This window comes from Coptis chinensis, chromosome 2 (assembly GCF_015680905.1).
Source record: "Coptis chinensis isolate HL-2020 chromosome 2, ASM1568090v1, whole genome shotgun sequence".
In the NCBI taxonomy this organism is placed as follows: Eukaryota; Viridiplantae; Streptophyta; class Magnoliopsida; order Ranunculales; family Ranunculaceae; genus Coptis; species Coptis chinensis.
In genome coordinates, this window is record NC_141457.1 from 9,981,610 (window position 1) to 9,990,457 (window position 8,848).

The 8,848-nt window shown below is 41.5% G+C and overlaps 1 long non-coding RNA gene across 2 annotated transcripts; it reads left to right on the top strand.

Moving 5' to 3' along the window:
* Positions 1 to 2,323: 2,323 nt before the first annotated feature.
* LOC147514796 (uncharacterized) lies at positions 2,324 to 4,692 on the top strand. Of its 2 annotated transcripts, none has more exons than XR_015213293.1 (2): positions 2,324 to 3,999; positions 4,199 to 4,692. It is a non-coding gene; the product is annotated as an uncharacterized LOC147514796 (long non-coding RNA). The 2 variants fall into 2 exon arrangements; XR_015213294.1 differs by having other exon boundaries at positions 2,324 to 3,780; positions 4,199 to 4,576.
* The last annotated feature ends 4,156 nt before the right edge of the window (positions 4,693 to 8,848 follow it).

Genomic DNA, 8,848 nt, shown 5'->3' on the forward strand with positions numbered 1-8,848 from the left:
GGTTCCTTGAGTATCAAGAGGACAGAGAATTTATTGAATGGAATGAGTTAACAGAACAGATCTGCAAATGATTTGAAGAAGTGGGGCAAGATAACTATGTAGGAAATTTTAATAAACTGGTTCAAACTAACACAGTAGAGGAGTATTATGAACGTTTTGAGGCATTGAAAGCTATCATGGTGAGCAAGAATAAACAGCTAACCGAAAAGTATTTTGTACTCAATTTTTTGAGTGGGTTAAAGGATGAAATTAGAACTTCAGTTTAGATGTTTAAACCTACCAGTCTACACCACGCATGGTATCTCGCAAGAATGCAAGAGTCCGCATTAGAAACTCAATTCAAGAAAACCAAACTAGTTGCCAAAACATTTCCCAGTACCACTTCATACTTTTCAAGTAACAACAACCCAAATAAACAGATCTCCTCTCCAACTAACCATCACACCCAAACCACCATCCACGTTAAAGCCTACACTTCCCACCAATACACCACCAACACAAACTACTCACTTACCTCCTATTAAGAGACTCACACCAGCTCAAATGAAAATTAGAAAAGAGAAAGGACTTTGCTACAACTGTGTAGAACAATACAAGCTTGGGCACATATGCAAGACACAATACTTGTACATGTTGGTGGGTACAGAAGAAGAGGACGGTGAAGAGGATCAACATACTGAAACCGAGGACGAGAAATCATTGCAGCAGATAGAAACTGATATGGAGATATCATATCCCTCCATGCATTGACAGGGAATGTGGGGCAAAACATGATTAGAATTCAAGGCATGATCAAGAAGAGACCCATTACTGTTTTGATCGACACTGGTAGTACACATAGCTTTTTGGACCCCGAAGTTGCTAAACAAGTGGCTTGTCACATAGAACCAGCTGCTTATATGTTGGTGACAGTAGCTAACGGAGATAGAACTGTGTGAAGAGCCATATGTAATAAGTTAAAATGGGAAATGCAAGGTCACATGTTCAAAGACAATATAAGACTTTTACCATTAGGAGGCTGTGATATGGTGCTTGGCGGGGATTGGCTTAAGCAATGTGGTGATGTTTTGATTAACCTTCAGAAATTGCATCTGTCATTCAAAAAAGGGGGAAAGAGATAACTCTGAAAGGGAAAGAAGAGGTCACTTATGTGAAAATGATTTATGCTAAGGCCTTAACCAAGTTTTTGAGGAAGAATACACATGCCTTAGTAGGACAAATCTTTTCAATCACTATTACAGAACTTCAGCAAGACAACCTAGAATCAGTCACTTCATTGTTACAAGAATTTTCCGATGTTTTTAAGGAACCCAAAAGCTTAAATTACCACCCTCTAGAAACCTAGACAATCATATCCTTCTTAAGCCAAATCTAAAATCCACCAATCAAAGTCCCTATAAACTCTCATATATTCAAAAGGTTGTGTTGGAAACACTCGTGAATGAAATGTTACACTCAGGCCTCATCCAATCAAGTCATAGTCCTTTATTTGCTTTTCAAGTTCTACTTATTAAAAAGAAAGATGGCTTATGGCGATTTTGTGTCGACTATAGAAAACTGAATGAGATGACCATAAAAGACAAGTTTCCTATGCCAATTATTGATGAACTTCTCGATCAGTTACATGGGGTTCAAATATTTTCCAAGATTGATCTCAGGTCCGGATACCATCAGATAAGGGTACATGATGCTGACATATACAAGACTACCTTCAGAACTCACCAAGGCCATGAGTTTAAGGTAATGCCGTTTGGACTTACTAATACCCCTGTGACATTTCAAGCTTTAATGAATGACATCTTAAACCTTTACCTCAGGAAATTTGTCTTAGTCTTTTTCGATGACATCCTAGTATACAACACTTCACTTGAAGAACACCTTATACACTTAAGATAGGTGTTGGACACTCTTAGAACACACACCCTATACGCCAAGCTCTCCAATGCACCTTTGCATGCTCAACCTTAATTAGAATATCTAGGCCACCTCATTATACCTACGGGAGTTGCTGCTAATCCTTCTAAGATTGAGGCCATGGTCAAATGGCCTAAACCTAAAACAATTAAAGGTCTACTAGGTTTTTTGGGGTTTATTGGCTATTACAGGAGATATGTTCAAGGTTATGGCTACAACAACTCATTTCACAATTGTTAGTGACACTAGATAACATCAAGAACTATTCATATATGGCTGGGATGGTGCGATATAAAGGCAGGCTATATATTGGCAATAACAATGACTTGAGGAAGAGACTATTGGCTAATGAGCACTTTTCTTTTGTTGGAGGTCACTCAAGCATTTGATCAAGGTAGTTACCTTAGGGAAAAATCACATTTTTATTAGCCTCGCATGAAGAAGGAGGTCTTAGACACTGTTAGTACATGTGATGTTTGTCAAAGATGCAAGGGAGAACACACTTTTCCAGGTGATTTACTACAACCACTACTTGTACCACATCATGCCTGACAACACACCAGCATGGACTTGATAGAAGGACTACCCAAAGCTGAAGGTAAAGAAATTATATTAGTTGTTATGGACAGATTGACTAAATATAGTCACTTCATTAACCTCAGTCACCTATACACAGCTACTACGGTTGCAAGGTCTTCATGGACATCATATACAAGTTACATGGCCTTCCCTAATCCATTACATCAGACAGAGACAAAATCTTTATCAACTCTTTCTAGTTGAATCTCTTCAAAGTACTTGGAACTGAACTCTACCTCAACATCTCTTATCATCCCCAAACAGATGGGCAAATAGAGAGAACTAATGCTTGCCTTGAGACCTACTTGAGATGCATGACAGATACAAACCTTAGAGTTGGGTCAAGTGGTTGCCACTTGCTGAGTGGTGGTTTAATACCAACTACCACACCAGCCATAAAATGGCTCCATTTACTGCCTTGTATGGCTACTCTCCCCATTTGGCTATCCCTGCTAATGTTATTCATTTCATAGCAGCAGTTGATGATTATTTGAAAGAAAGTCAGTCCATGGTTGAAGTGATTAAAGACGATTTGTACAAGGCCCAAGAGAGGATGAAATTCTATACTGACAAGAAAAGAACAGAGAGGTTATTTGCCGTTGGAGATTGGGTATACTTGAAACTCCACCATATTACTCTCACCATGTCTTGGTGTCATCGTCACCTCTTCATCCTAGTTCTGAACTTGTAAATGAGTTGGTGTAGTCCCTTGGTCATTGTTGCCATTTTCAGAGCTAGTATCTTTGTTTACTCCTTTTTCTTGGACATTGTTATCCTCTTACGCCTCAAGAACTTGGAATGGGAATGCATTAGTAAAAACTGCTAGTTGAAGTCCCTCCTAATCGATTTACTGGTGGTGCTTCATTCTCCTTTTGTTGTAGTACTTCAAGGTTATCTACTTATCTCCACTGTTACCTGGTACCATAACCACTTCCAAAACTGCTTCAATTTCCTTCTGCTTGGCCATGTTAAAATCATTTGTTTGACTTTTTTTTAACATCCCACACTTTCTTAACCTTGTCCTTACTTTAACACTTCTTATCCTTATGACCAAACCTACTGCAGTTGGTACAAACAACAGGTATCTATGGATATTCCAAGTCAAGAGTGACCTCCTTTTCCCCCATTTTAAATTTCACTGAATCTTTATATACATGGTTTACTTTAACCTTCAATACAAGCTTTGGAAAATGACAACCTTTACTTAAGTTTTGTAGTTTTATCAGTACAAATTACCAATTAAACAGGATGCAAAAATGATGCCAGCTTTAGTCCACAATTGCTTTGGTAAGTTCAAAAACTTGTTCTCCACCTCAGGCGTCCATTGCCTTACGCCAAACAACTTACTAGCTATGTACATGGGGTTAGCTTCCAAGATTAACTTCATGTTTTCATCACAATTAAACTTAAAATTAAAAAAATCTTTATCTGTTGTGATAGAATTGAATATCCACCTTTGATTTTCCAACTCTTCTGCAAGAAGTCCTGGGGCTACAAAAGAAAAAGGTAGTCTTTTTCCAACAAAAAATCCCGCCACATATTTCCTCCATTCACAAAGATCCTTATTCCCTATATCCATAGGAATTTCTGCTACTCCATTAACATAATTAATGTTCATTGTTTGAGTTTGTACCTTTGAAAAGTGAACTCTAAGGACTTGCATGTACCTGTGTTTCTTCCCTTACTGTTTGCGGTTGTGTTCCAGCTTGAGCTAAAGATGGAAGTGGTGGAAAGTCACCAGCTTGTTGCGAAGAACTCGCCATTAAAGCTTGTAGTGGTTGTAAAATGATGATTTCGATGAAAGCAGGAAGAAAGGCGGCCTTTCTTCTTCTTCCTTTGTGGTATGTGTTTCTATACCCGAAATAGTAAAAGAGGAGGGAAGCAGAAGGATAAGAATGCCCACACCAACTTTTTAAATCTAAAAGTAGTAAAGTTGGAGCACCAGATCAGAGAGGCAGGGCAACATTAAGTTACTTCCTCACATAAGAAAATATCCTCACTCACGGACTCCGTTCTGTTGGACTCTTACTTTGTATTCTACAGTGATGTATAAGTGTTTTTATTTACGACTCATGTTCCTTAATATGCTGTTGTTAACCTCTTTTGGTTTATTGTTGCTTCATATGAATCTATTCAGATTCATTATATAAAAAAAAGAATATATTCAGATGTAATTTAAATAAGATAAAAAATAAGAAATGGAAAAATAGAAACAGATTAGATAAAGAAAATATAGAGCTACGTCGCCCACTTCTCTTCTTTGATATACAGACCTAGATGATTGTGAGAGAGTAATATTCACATCTAATGAATATCAAGCACGTGTTCAGCACAGACGTGAATGCATATTAACCTTCAATCCTCGTCCTCGTAGCTCGCTTCATAGCGACTCAACTATGACAATCGATCTGACTAAATAGTAGTCAACCGACCTGAAGTCTTCGTCACACGAGCTCGCTCCATAGTAACTCGCTACACACGGACGACCTCGATCGAACAACAATCTCCAAGATTCTCGCTCACACCAATGGGAGGTAATGTAAGTCTTAAATAACATTATCAAGATCGGAGCTTCAGGCACGCTTCACCATAAATGTCTTTAACTTGTCATCATGGTGCGCGAGTGACCTGAAGACCTGGATCTGACTTGATGCATGAGAGCCGGAGGCGCAAACCCCTTGCCTATATAAAGAGGATGAGGAACTACGTCTGACCTGATTCAAGTTCCCCCCGGAGGAGAGAACTTGGTACGTAGGCAGTTTGCCAATACGAGCTCGGTCAATACCATATTTACACATCATCTCCCCCACTTCCTTGAATCTGTAAGGTAAAACCAAATATAACCTTTACATTGGTGCCATCTGTGGATTGAATTACTTGAAAATTCATATACTCAGAGTTTACATCACTTCCAACAATCTTCTTCGATTCCCAAATTTTCAAGCCCACGAAGCATGGAAAGCCTTCAAGAACAAGTGCAGAATATGGCTACCTAGATGGAAGCCATGATTGGTAGCATTGCCCAACTCCGACAAGAGAATGCCACTCTTAAAACACAGGTCGATTCTCAGAACCTAAACGGAGTTACCGCTGAGGGCGGGATTAATGAGGTCAACTAGCAGATTAATAGCCTCTCCCAGCGGATCGAACAGAGCAATGGAAAGAAAGATGCCACCCAGGTCATCCATAAGATGCTAAAGACGTAACGGGCATCACCCTTCATACTCGAGGTACTTAGCAAAGCCTCCCCTCAGGATTTCATTCAGCCTAGGTTCGCAATGTAAGATGGCAGTACGTGCCCCGATCATCACGTAGCTCGCTACATTCAGAGCCTTGCACTCTACAGTGCACAGGAGTTCGACAACCTACAATGCCGGTTATTCCCAGCAAGTTTAAAGGATGGAGCTTTTGATTGGTTTTACTCCTTAGGGCCAAACTCCATCGACAGCTTCGAAAAGCTCACTGACTAGTTCGCCAGCCAGTACGTCCATAATAGACGTAAAACGGCTGACCTGAATTCACTTTACCAACTGTCTCAGAAGAGTGACGAGCCAATTCGCACCTTCCTCGGACATTTCAAGATAGAGCTACTGTCCATGGAAAGCGGCCTCAAGGAGTCGTTCGCCACAGTAGCTTTCTCCAATGCAATCAGGAAAAGCACTGAGTTATCCAGGTCGCTCATGAAAGAGCACCCTGAAACGCTTGCCGAGCTGTACATGCGAGTGGAGAAATACATCAAATTTGCCGAAGGCTTCGAGAAAGAAAGGTTGAAGATAGCAGGCGAGGTTGCTGCGATCTTGGATAACGCCCCATCTTCTAACAAGCGACCCGAAACGCGGGGCCATGCGGACCGCATCGTGAATCAAAGCAAAGAGAATTCGCAAACACAAGATCTCCAAGTTACATATTGGAGAAGATAAAAAACACGGCTTATTATCGACCTGAGGTAAAATGCCCAGAGGACACACCAGGGAAGCCGTAATGTGCTTTTCATAAAGCAAAGTGTCACGAGACTAATGAATGCCGGGGGCTCAAGAGCTACCTTCAAGACCTCATCGAGGTAGGGCATATTAAACACTACACCGATATACCTGATGGTGACCTGCGCCACAAACTCATGGCTCACAGGGAGCGAAGCCGAACTCCATCACGATCAACCAATAGAGCTTGCTCTCATGCTAGAGGACGTTCAAACTAGTGATCGCATCACGAGTGTCGCTAGCACTCCTTTGACAGAGACACCGATAGAACAATCAACATGATCACCTTCCAGGATGACTCTGTCACATCCTCCAGAGAAAAAAGGAAATGAGTAGGCGCCCTCTAGGAAGTCTCCAAGTTCTCCTCACAAGCAGCCCCCATCCCATGCACAAATGGCCGCAGCTCAGGAGACATCACCTTTACTAAGGCCGACCTCAACAAGGTGTGCCTCCTTCATAATGATGCCTTGGTAGTCCACGTCAAAATCAGCTACTGGACTGTCAAACGCATCATCATCGATCCATGCAGTTCATGAGATATCCTATTCTATCAAACTTTGAAAGAGATGAACATGCACAAGTCGGTCATGGTCGATCTAATAGGTGATATCATTCTACCTGTCTTAGTGGGAGCGCATGAAGACAAGGTCAACATCAACACACGCTTCAGCGTCCTGGATGTCAACTCGTCCTACACGACTATACTAGGACGCCGTTCGATCCACAAGATGCAAGCCATCCCATCAACACTTCATCAAGTGTTGTGTTTCCCTGGCCCGAGAGGTATGATGGAACTCCGAAGCAACCAGCTTGATGCTCACAACTGTAATCAGATCCACTCAATTAGCAAACCCATTGGGGCTCCCCTCAGCAACAAGGGAGAGATCGCCAAAACCAAGCTAGCGAAAGACTTCATCTCTGAGGTCAAGACATTGATCAATACTCCCTGTATCGAGGTTGCTAAAGAAAACACTGGCGGCTCGGCAGAAAATGTCCTTCCAGGACTCCAGCTCCCAGAAATCGCTCCACCCATACAAGCGGAGGAGACATCGCAGGGGACTAAGACACCAGAGGTCGCCCAGCCCACTGAAGTGGTTACCCAGACCGTGATGAAGGAAAAGGTCAACCTAGGAATGGAGGATGACCCCAAGTTTGTTTATGTAGGAGCCAACCTTGATCCTACTCTCATGACACAACTTGTAAGCTTTTTATTATTGAATAAAGATGTTTTTGCTTGGTCGTATATTGATGTGCCCAGAATCGATCCTAATATTGCATGCCATAAGTTAAATGTGAGCCCCAATGCTAAGCTAGTTTGCCAACAACCTAGGAAACTATCTCTTAGGTTCAGAAAAGCAATAAATGATGAGATCAACAATCTCAAAAAGGTAAGCTTTATTATAGAGGCGGAATACCCCGAATGGATTGCTAACATAGTAGCAGTCCCAAAAAAGAATGGCACAATTTGCCTATGTGTCGACTTCACCAACGTCAATTAAAATACCCCTAAAGACAGCTTCCCTTTACCAAGAATCGACCAGCTCGTAGACCAAACCGCAGGCCACGAACTCATGTTATTCATGGATGCCTACAGTGGCTACAACCAGATTCCTCTGGCTGAAGAAGACCAAGAGAAAACATCATTCGTCACAGAACAAGGTATCTACTACTACAAAGTCCTCCCGTTCAGCCTAAAGAACGCTGGAACAACCTACCAAATATTGGTAACTGAAATGTTCTAGGACATGTTAGGAGACACCATAGAAGTATACATAGACGACATGGTCGTAAAAAGCAAGAGATCCGGAGATCACTTAGACCATCTTGAAAAAGCGTTCTCCAGACTCAGACGAACTCAGATGAAGCTCAACCCAGAGAAATGCATCTTCTGCGTGTCCTCCGGGAAATTTCTACGGTATCAAGTATCCCAACGAGGGATAGAAGCGAACCCAGACCAGATTCGAGCATTCTTGGATATGCCCGATCCAAAAACAAAACAACAAATACAGAAATTGTCAGAAATGGTGGCCACCCTAAACCGATTCATATCAAGAGTGTTAGATAAGTGTCAACCTTTCCTGCAAATCCTCAAGAAAGGGGAACAATTCTCCTAGAATGATTAATGCCACCGAGCATTCTCTACTTTCAAGGAATATTTGACAACACCACCTGTGATGGCAAAACCGATTGATGATGAAATGCTGGGGCTGTACCTAGCTATTTTTTACTTCGCTATCAGTTCAGTTCTTTTCAAAGAGGACCTGAACGCGGAGAAACAGATCTACTTCACAAGCAAGACTTTGCTGCTAGCTGAAAAGAACTACTCCCACATTGAAAAGCGCAAGATTTTCGCCTTTGCTTTATTCAGCAAGAAA